The sequence below is a fragment of the Lates calcarifer genome, linkage group LG18, assembly GCF_001640805.2.
Source record: "Lates calcarifer isolate ASB-BC8 linkage group LG18, TLL_Latcal_v3, whole genome shotgun sequence".
In the NCBI taxonomy this organism is placed as follows: Eukaryota; Metazoa; Chordata; class Actinopteri; family Centropomidae; genus Lates; species Lates calcarifer.
In genome coordinates, this window is record NC_066850.1 from 17,457,853 (window position 1) to 17,467,160 (window position 9,308).

Below are 9,308 nucleotides of genomic sequence, written 5' to 3' on the forward strand. Positions count from 1 at the left end.
TTGTCACTCAGAAGCAGAGTTCAGGAGTAGTTTCCTGCCAAAGGTAAAAGTTTGTTCCTCTGTGTTCCTTGAACCATGAACACAGCTGCTTCATAACCTCAACCAAGTGGTCCTTATTTTAACCATGACAATGAAGGTTCTTTCACCTTAGTTCATAAGATGTTTTTAACCCAAAATCACTCTCTCTGCAAACCTTAACAAAGCATTAATCTTATTGGCAGATCTGGAAACACTCACAATGAATCGTCCTGATTTCTGTCAGGACAAATGCAGATATAGAGTTTTTATATAGTAGTATAGTCTGCCCTTGAATAACAAACAAAAAGTAATGCAGTGTGATTAATGATTCACGCTATTTTCAATGTACCTGAGACCACAGGCTGCACTGAGTTGTAGTGTAAGGATGGTAAAACTTACACAAATGTGTTTCAGCCCTTGTAAATACGCTGCAGAGAGGATTTCAGTGCTGATCGAACCCCAAAAAGTAGTGCTGTCCTTTAATGAAGAGATACCACTTGTTATTACTTATGCCTTCCTTATCTGTTTTGTTGTAGTGCTCCATGTATGAGTGTATGTGCAGGATAGTAAAGAGCAGCCACACACACAGTTGTACTTGGATGGAGGGATACAGGTTCTTTACCAGTGTTTGTTTTCACACTCACCCTGTAGCTCCTCAGTCATGAAACTCTATGAAATTTACCCTGCACTGGTAGAATCTATTCCTCCATCATTAGTTTTCTGTCTCTGCCTCCACATCTCTCTCTCTCTCTCTCTCTGCACACTTTGTAGTCATTTCTTCTGCATGCGAATGACACTGGCTGGTGGTAGATGTTTTTTTGGCTGACATATCTAGGCCAAGCGAGGATGCTGCTGCAGCAGTAATGAGCATTCCCACACCAGGAGAAGCGGATGTTATCGAGAAGAGAGTTGCAGCGGAGAAAGTAAAGACCAGTGGTACACCACCGCAAACGCCGGAAAGGTTGGATTGATTTGTGGCTCCACTTCCAGCCTCTTGACACATTAGCTCAAGTGATATGTGCAGTTGTAAAAAGTGGGATTTATCCTTGGTTTAAAGTGAACAGGGATATTGATTGAGCAGAGCAGAGGGCCTCAGGTACACTGCAACCAAAAGAAAAGGGGAGGAAAAAACAGTCCAGCAACCTTAACATGTAGTTACTGTTTGAGTGAGACTGTGCATGTGGCAGTGGAGCTGGCAAAAATTAAGGGGTTCTACTCCATTCACACTCACTGAGCACTTCATTAGAAACACTTGTGCACCTGCTTATTAATGCAGTCATCCAACCAGTCACAGTGTATCTGAGTAATGTTAGAGGCCATGTGCATTCCTTTATGGCCAAAAGTTACCATCATCTAATGGCTACTTCCAGCATGATAATGTTCCATACCACAAAGCAAAAGTCGTCTCAACTGGTTTAATGAATATGACAGTGAGTTCAGTGAAGTTCAGAGGCCTACCCAGTCACCAGATCTGAATCCAGTAGAACACCTTTGGGATGTGGTAGAACAGGAGATTTGCAGAATTGGATGTACAGCTGCTAAATCTGCAGAAATAATGTGATGCAGTCACAGAGGAATGTTTCCAACATCTTGTGGAATCCATGTCACAAAGAACTGAGAGCAAAGGGAGAGCCTATGTAGAGTGCTCTTCTAAAGCAAATCAAGGACATGACAATGTCAGTGACACTGATGTTTGATACAACTGGTCCAAGAGTCAAACCCTGTGGAAGGTCCTTTCTGTGAAAATGCATTGGCCGGGAATCGAACCCGGGTCAACTGCTTGGGAAGCAGCTATGCTCACCACTATACCACCAATGCACTCATTGGAAATGACTGGGAAAACTACTTGTGTGCTGATAGCAGCTGTTAATGCCACTGCTAACACTGCTCTTCTTCTTATACTTGGTGTAAAACCTGTGCAGTGCACCAGACAAACTGTTATATTTCAACAGTCACTCACTGCTAAACTTTCTTCACACATCATATTTACTTAATGTCACTGAAATAACAAAATGACAAGTAAAGTTATGCTTCTCAGATTCTTTTTAATATTTCTGGAAGAGCAGCGTGCTATGAACAACAATTATATGAATATTAACAATATTATATGAATAACAACCAAAGGCCTGCAGTTACTTGTCACTGGTTCCTGGTGATGGAAACCTCAACCTCACCTCCTGAGCGGAGGTGAGGTCAGGGAATTGCATCAGAACCCTTGCACAGTAGGTCATCTGTGACCCAACACTGAGGCTGAGGACGTGTAGCATCCATCTTTAAAGCCCCTTCAGGAGGAACTATGATGAATACGATGGCAGGCTCAACCGCTGGCATGCGACCCAGGCCAGTCTTCAGTGCATCCTGCATGTAAGCAGCTCCCTCCAGATACTCCTCTGAGGGGGGGGGACAGGGAGGGCAGCAGGGGGCCTGCCTGCAGCTGCACATGTCAGAAGATCCAGCATCTAAAGCACTGCCTCAGGTGGTCAGGAGAGATGAAATAAAACACACCTGAGGGAGACGAAGCAGAGAAATATTGAAGGATGGAGAACTGCATGGAGAAATGGACAGAGAACACAGGAGAGTCGTAACAAGGCTTAACCGTGCCAGCTGAAACCACGTCTTGTACTGTTTATGCCGTGTGGCCAGCTCCCCAAGGCAGAGTACTGTCTCAGCTGAGAGTTGTGTGTCTGTCTGACGCAGCGACCCGCATGAATGGATGATTTAAGGGACACAGGTAGAGAGGATGTTTCAACTGCACTACAGAATTCATCATCCACAAAACATGGCACAGAAAAATCATTTCCTGCTATGACTCACCAACAAGCTTTTTGATTTGGCATCTGCTACATATGAATGCTACTCCTCTTGTGTGTATTTCCTAATCAAAGAGGGCTCATGCTGACATTAGGATCTTAGGCTTCTGATTAAATCTTGATGAATGCTTATATTAGGCCATAGATGTAACATTCATATATCAAGTGATAATTCCAATTCCAGCCATACACCACAGTAGAACTTGAAAAGTATTACATCTCTTTTCCGATCCATCTTTAATCAGATGTTCCTGCATCTTGCTTTTACCTGAATTCCACTTTATATCACATTGAGCTTCAGATCTTTCCACTAATAATTTTAGTAGTTACTTATAAAATCTAAACAGCCAGTCATTTTATCACAAAGAAATTCATATTAGATAATTAGATATATTTTATTGTCATGTGCACAGTAAAAGGTAACCACTGGACAATGAAATCAGCAGCTAAATGCTCCACCATGTTAACAATGAGCAGTACTTGTGTGTGACAGGTGTACTGTGGGGTTCTCAGAGAAAGAGAACAGGGTCTGTGAGAGCAAAGTTTGGGGGATGTAGACTGAGATAAAAGAGTTAGTGATTATTCCCTGTGGGTTTGATACAACAAGTCACATGCTTCACATTACATGTGATCAATTGTTCATTTAAAAAAATATTGATTCATGGAGCTTTTTGTAAGTATTTTTTTTATTTATTTTTTTTACCTGCATGCCGATTATATATTACCCTGTTCAACCCTTGACTGCTTTTGGAGCCTTGTCCATTGTACCTGCTTCACTGGTGGCTCCATTGCCATGCTCCTGCCTGTCCCCACACTTCAGCTTGGTCTGATCCTTTGTTTTAGCCTTTAACTGTATAATCTGGCCAGTATGGACTCAGCCAACGCAAAAGTCTTCATACAGAGCTACAAGCTAAAGTTATTCACTCACTCTGTGATGGCCTGCAGGAGATCCTCACCCTCCATGAGTGCCTGGGTGATTGAAAATACAGGAGCAGCTGTCTGTCTGGCTGGTATTTCTGCAGCTGAATGTAATTAGTGATTAAAGCAATGTTGGTTTTGATGCTATGTGGCAGTCTGATGAATCAGATTTGTAAGTTCATAAACTGAGGGCTCTGCCTATGAGTAAAAGTTAAACGTTTCAGCTGGCTCCTCCAGAGTATGCCTTTGGCCTCACTAACAACCCAACTGTTACGGGCATTTCATATGGGGCTGCAGCTTCATTGTCATCATTCTCATCTCTATGCCTATCCTCACCCTCCTCAGATCCTAGTCACCATTTTGTAGGGGAGGTAGATGCCTTGGACATTGGTTTGGGGGTCGTTCTTTCTCAGCACTCCCTCCAAGACCAAAACTTCATCCTTGTACCTTCTTCTCTCACAACCTCAGTCCAATGGAGAGGAAGTACAACATCAGCAACCAGGGAGCTTCCACCAGTTAAGTCTATGAGGAGTGGAGGCATATATGGTCTATTTATTGTAAATAAAGCTGTGGTCAGCTGGTATTTCTGCAGCTGAATCTAATTAGTGATTAAAGCCATGCTAATTTTGATGCTGTTTGGCAGGTATGTACGCTCATACACCTGTCAGCATTTATACCTGCTCTCATTTCAGTCCTTAAACTGAAGAGATGAACTCTGAGGTGGGCGTTTAACAACTCCTCTTTGTCCTTATCTTTATCAACCATCTTCACATCATAATGGCTGCATTTATTAATTTACAATACAGTCACCTCCCTAGCCTCTTGCTTCGTTTAGTACTTAATTGTATTATCCTTGTTAATCACTCGGTGTGACTGCATATTAAGTGTCAGCCTTCTTGGCCCAGCCGTTTCGACCGCCTGTCCCCTGTGCAGTATCCCTTAGGGGCTCATCAAGTGCAGGCATCACTATGCTCTTCATAGCTGAGTGCCGCTCTAATCACCCTTTACTCTAATGGCCTATTCAACCTAAAGCACAATGGGTAATATTTGACAGGCTTTCTGTGCACAGGATGGCAGGCTGTGTCATAACCAGTGTTATCACTGTTTAATGGCGATCAGCCATCCAGCTGTAATAATGAAATGAAATAAGAGAGTGGAGGACATCTGCTTGTTCTCTTTCTTCAGGCATAAGAACTATAGTGGTTCAATGTCATTTATGTACTATCTTAAAGCCAAAATGAAGCATTACTTTTTTTTTCTCCTTTTTTTAAAAATCTCATCAAATAATTGATGGTAATGGCCTGGGGCTGGATAAAAAAAAAGTTACAGTTCACTCACTGAAATTTCAGTGTCTAAATTCAAGGAGTATCTCCTACTGACCCCTTTGTATGTGTGCTGATTAAAAAATCCAGTGTTTCTGCACAGCCCTGGCTGTAGAACTGGGATATAAATGAAGTGGATGAGTGCAATCCATACCAGTCATCCTCGTGCACAGGATGTAGGAGGATACAAATGAGGCAGTGGGAGCGAAAAAGCGAAAAAGACTGAAATTCCGGTGCATGCTAACACTACAGAGCAGCGATAGAGTGATGGCACATAAACAGCATAGGGGGAAACCGACAGAGGAAGATAAATTCTAAAAAGGCGATGATTAGGCCAGAGGGAGCACCTGTGCGGCTATCCATCAGTAAGGGCCTCTGGGAGCTGGAAGGCCTGAAAACAGATCTAGCTGTTGCTCTCTATCAGCCCTTTGCCCTTGCACAGCTCTGCCTGTAAACTGAAGTCTGATACGGCCTTTGTTAACTCCAGTTCTCCTTCTTCGTAGCTAGCCAATTTAAATTCTATATTATGCAAATTATGCTGTGTGAGCGCTGGTCTGGGATTGGTGGAATCCTTTTTAAATTCTATATTATGCAAATTGTGCTTGTGTGAGCGCTGGCCTGGGATTGGTGGAATCCTTTGTTGGCCCGTCCCTCTGCTGCTCCTCGGCTCTGCGCGATGACGTCGCAGTATAAAACCAGGGTAAAGCTGCATTCACGGAGGCTCTAAACTCTGGCCGCCCGTTTGCGCCTTTTGTAATTCCAATTCTTGACAGTATCTCCTGTGTGTGGGTTTAAGAAAATCATGTATTAGATATGGAGCCACTTTGTGCCACTTTTTGTTTGGTTAAGATAACTGGGCCTGGATGTTTTCTCACACAGTCGTAGGTTTTCCCGTTGTATAGCCACATTTAGCTTAGCAGCGCTACTTCAGTTATATTTAGTTTGGTTTGATTGGTCGATTTTTTTTTTTTTTTTTCCAGTTTTTTCTTTATTTAATTCTTTCCTCCTCCTAGTCTAGTTCCTGAGTGGAGTCCTCATTTTGTTATCTAATTGTTTTACTTATTTAGTTAAGTAGCATCCATTGGGCCTTTGTTATCTTTTTGTTCTTTTATTGTTGCTTTCTGGTTGTGTATGTAGTCCCTGTTGGTTCATTAAAAAGTTTATGATTTTGCTACAAACCTTGGACCACCTGGTTCGTAAGTCTGATATGGCCTTTGTTAACTTCCAGTTCTCCTTCTTCGTAGCTAGCCAATTTAAATTCTATATTATGCAAATTATGCTGTGTGAGCGCTGGTCTGGGATTGGAGGGAGAATAAAAACATGTAGCACTGGTCTCCTCATTGACAGTGTGGTAAACCCACTGAGAGATACTCAGCAGTGAAAGTGTTGTTTTTACATGATGAAAGCTCATCAGTGTATATGGAAACGTGATACAGTTAAAATATACAATATACAGTACTGTGCAAAAGTTTTAGCCACTAAAGGTGAAGTGAGGATGCTGTCAAAAATAATCTAGTGATTCATTTTTATTCATCAATTGACCTCTTGCACAGTGCAGCAAACACCTTTGCCTTCAACACAGCTCCAGTTCTCCTCAGTACACCTGTACTCAGGTAGTTTGTTCCAGCATGTTGGAGAAGTTGCCTCAGTTCCTCTGTGGATTCAGGCTGTCTCAGTGTCTCTGTCTCTACATGTAATCCCAGACTGACTCTGTGATGTTGAGATCAGGACTCTGGGGGTCAGACCATCTGTTGCAGGACTTTTTGTCCTTCATGTCTCTGAGGACAGTTCTTCATGATGCTGACTGTGTGTTTGGACTCACTGTCCTGCAGCAGAATTAATCTGGGACTGATCACACACCTCCCTGATGCTACTGATGAGGGGTAACAAGGGCCTCTGGGAGCTGGAAGGCCTGAAAACAGATCTAGCTGTTGCTCTCTATCAGCCCTTTGCCCTTGCCACAGCTCTGCCTGTAAACTGAAGTCTGATATAGCCTTTGTTAACTCCTGTTCTCCTTCTTCGTAGCTAGCCAATTTAAATTCTATATTATGCAAATTGTGCTGTGTGAGCGCTGGTCTGGGATTGGTGGAATCCTTTGTTGGCCCGTCCCTGTGCTGCTCCTCGGCTCTGCGCGATGACATCGCAGTATAAAACCAGGGTAAAGCTGCATTCCTAAACTCTGGCCGCCCGTTTGCGCCTTTTGTTATTCCAATTCTTGACAGTACCTCCTGTGTGTGGGTTTAAGAAAACGTGTACTAGATATGGAGCCACTTTGTGCCACTTTTTGTTTGGTTAAGATAACTGGGCCTGGATGTTTTCTCACACAGTCGTAGGTTTTCCCGTTGTATAGCCACATTTAGCTTAGCAGCGCTACTTCAGTTATATTTGGTTTGGTTTGATTGGTCGATTTTTGTTTTTTCAGTTTTTTCTTTATTTAATTCTTTCCTCCTCCTAGTCTAGTTCCTGAGTGGAGTCCTGGTTTTGTTATCTAATTGTTTTACTTATTTAGTTAAGTAGCATCCATTGGGCCTTTGTTATGTTCTTTTATTGATGTAGTCCCTGCCTACAAACCTTGGACCCCTGGTTTGCACGTCTGATATGACAAAGTTCAGCTAGCCAATTTAAATTATATATTATGCAAATTGTGCTGTGTGAGCAATCCTTTGCTAGGCAGTATAAAACCAGGGTAAAGCTGCATTCACGGTGACTCTACGACTGGCCGCCCGTTTGCGCCTTTTGTAATGTGAAGTCTGCAGCAGAAAGTAAAACATGCAGAGGAAGAGAAAGATTAAATACACACCTGATTGAATAGCGTAGCCAGACATCATAGTGTGGGTGGGGATAGAGAGAATCAGGTATATAGACAACTTGCGATGCACATCAACACTGAAATGATTGAACTAGAATCCAGTTTATTCAGTTGTGTTTCAGGTGAAGCATGGAGAAAGCATGTTTTCCTCCGTGTGTCTGTGTGTTACCACTGAAGCCAGGTTTTATCCAATTTACAGTTCAGTATGATATCACTGTAATGTTTGTCATTAAGGGTTTTGTCACTGCAGCTTAACATACTGGAGTCTGGAGAAAAGTAGCTGCTAGCAGGTTGATTTAGGGATGATTAGCATCCACATCCAACTACTTACCGCCCGATGGGTAAAAATGGCCCAGCTAATGGCACAGCACTGAGAGTGACAATTGAATATTAACATTTTCTCTTCCACACAGCATTGTGATATGACAAGCTTAAGCAATATGCCTTGGTTCACCATTATTTAAAGTTGAGGCTAAGAGCAGCTTAATAGGCTTCCATCCACTGCTCTGATCAGTGCAGTAAGTGCACACTGAGGGATGATGGAGAGAAGAGGGCCTGATAGTTTTACTGAATGTTGCTGCTGCCATTGGGAAACATAGTTATTACTGAGTGGTAAACAAGACCTAAACACATTGCATTCTATTTTCTGTTGCCACAGTGAATAGTTATAAATAGTATCTTTGAAAACCATCATCAAACATCAAAATAACTTTACAAATCCATCAGTGATGCAGCTGAAAACACTGCTATCATAACATTTTTAAACTCTGTGCTGTCCTTCCTCTCACACACCCGATGACAAATATTGCACAAGCAGTCAGCTCTTACATACATGTGCTGTCATGTCTGAATAGAGCCATGAGGAACATTCACCTCTGTCTGAATGATTAAAAGCCATTACTTTTGATATGTATCTTTAGAGTCCACAGCCATGCTAGTAGCTCTACGAGGCTGCACAGGCACAGTAGTGCTTTGAACTAAAGCCTGTCAGTATGCTGGTATGCCTGGAGTTTGAGGGATGTCAGTGAAATCACTGACCATTTTTGCTAAATAGGTTACAGAGCCTTTATTTGTGCTTTTTCTTACATCTATACATGAATACATGGGTCATTCTGAATGGTGGATTCCTCTTACACAGAGATCACTGATTGGTGGATGACCTTTAACCAGTGTTTGGCACTTCACTCCTCTGTCACCTGAGTCAAACCCACAGCAGCTGGTTTCACCTTCGTGCTGTTTCTACCTCACCTCTGCACGCACAGATGAACACAGTCACTAACTAGTCCTGCATACCTTCTGCTACAGAAACTATTCAACTATCAAAATGTTTATGCTTGTATTCAACTTTTTTCCTACTATCTATGCTTTAATATTCTGCTTTTTTTTTCAAAATGTTTGCCATTTGCTTTTGCATTTATTATTTTCTGCCAT

General features: G+C 42.3%; 1 non-coding gene across 1 annotated transcript; it reads right to left on the reverse strand.

The window, feature by feature from the left end:
* Window positions 1–1,764: 1,764 nt before the first annotated feature.
* Window positions 1,765–1,836, reverse strand: trnag-ccc (transfer RNA glycine (anticodon CCC)). Its single transcript has one exon. It is a non-coding gene; the product is annotated as a tRNA-Gly (tRNA).
* Window positions 1,837–9,308: the final 7,472 nt, after the last annotated feature.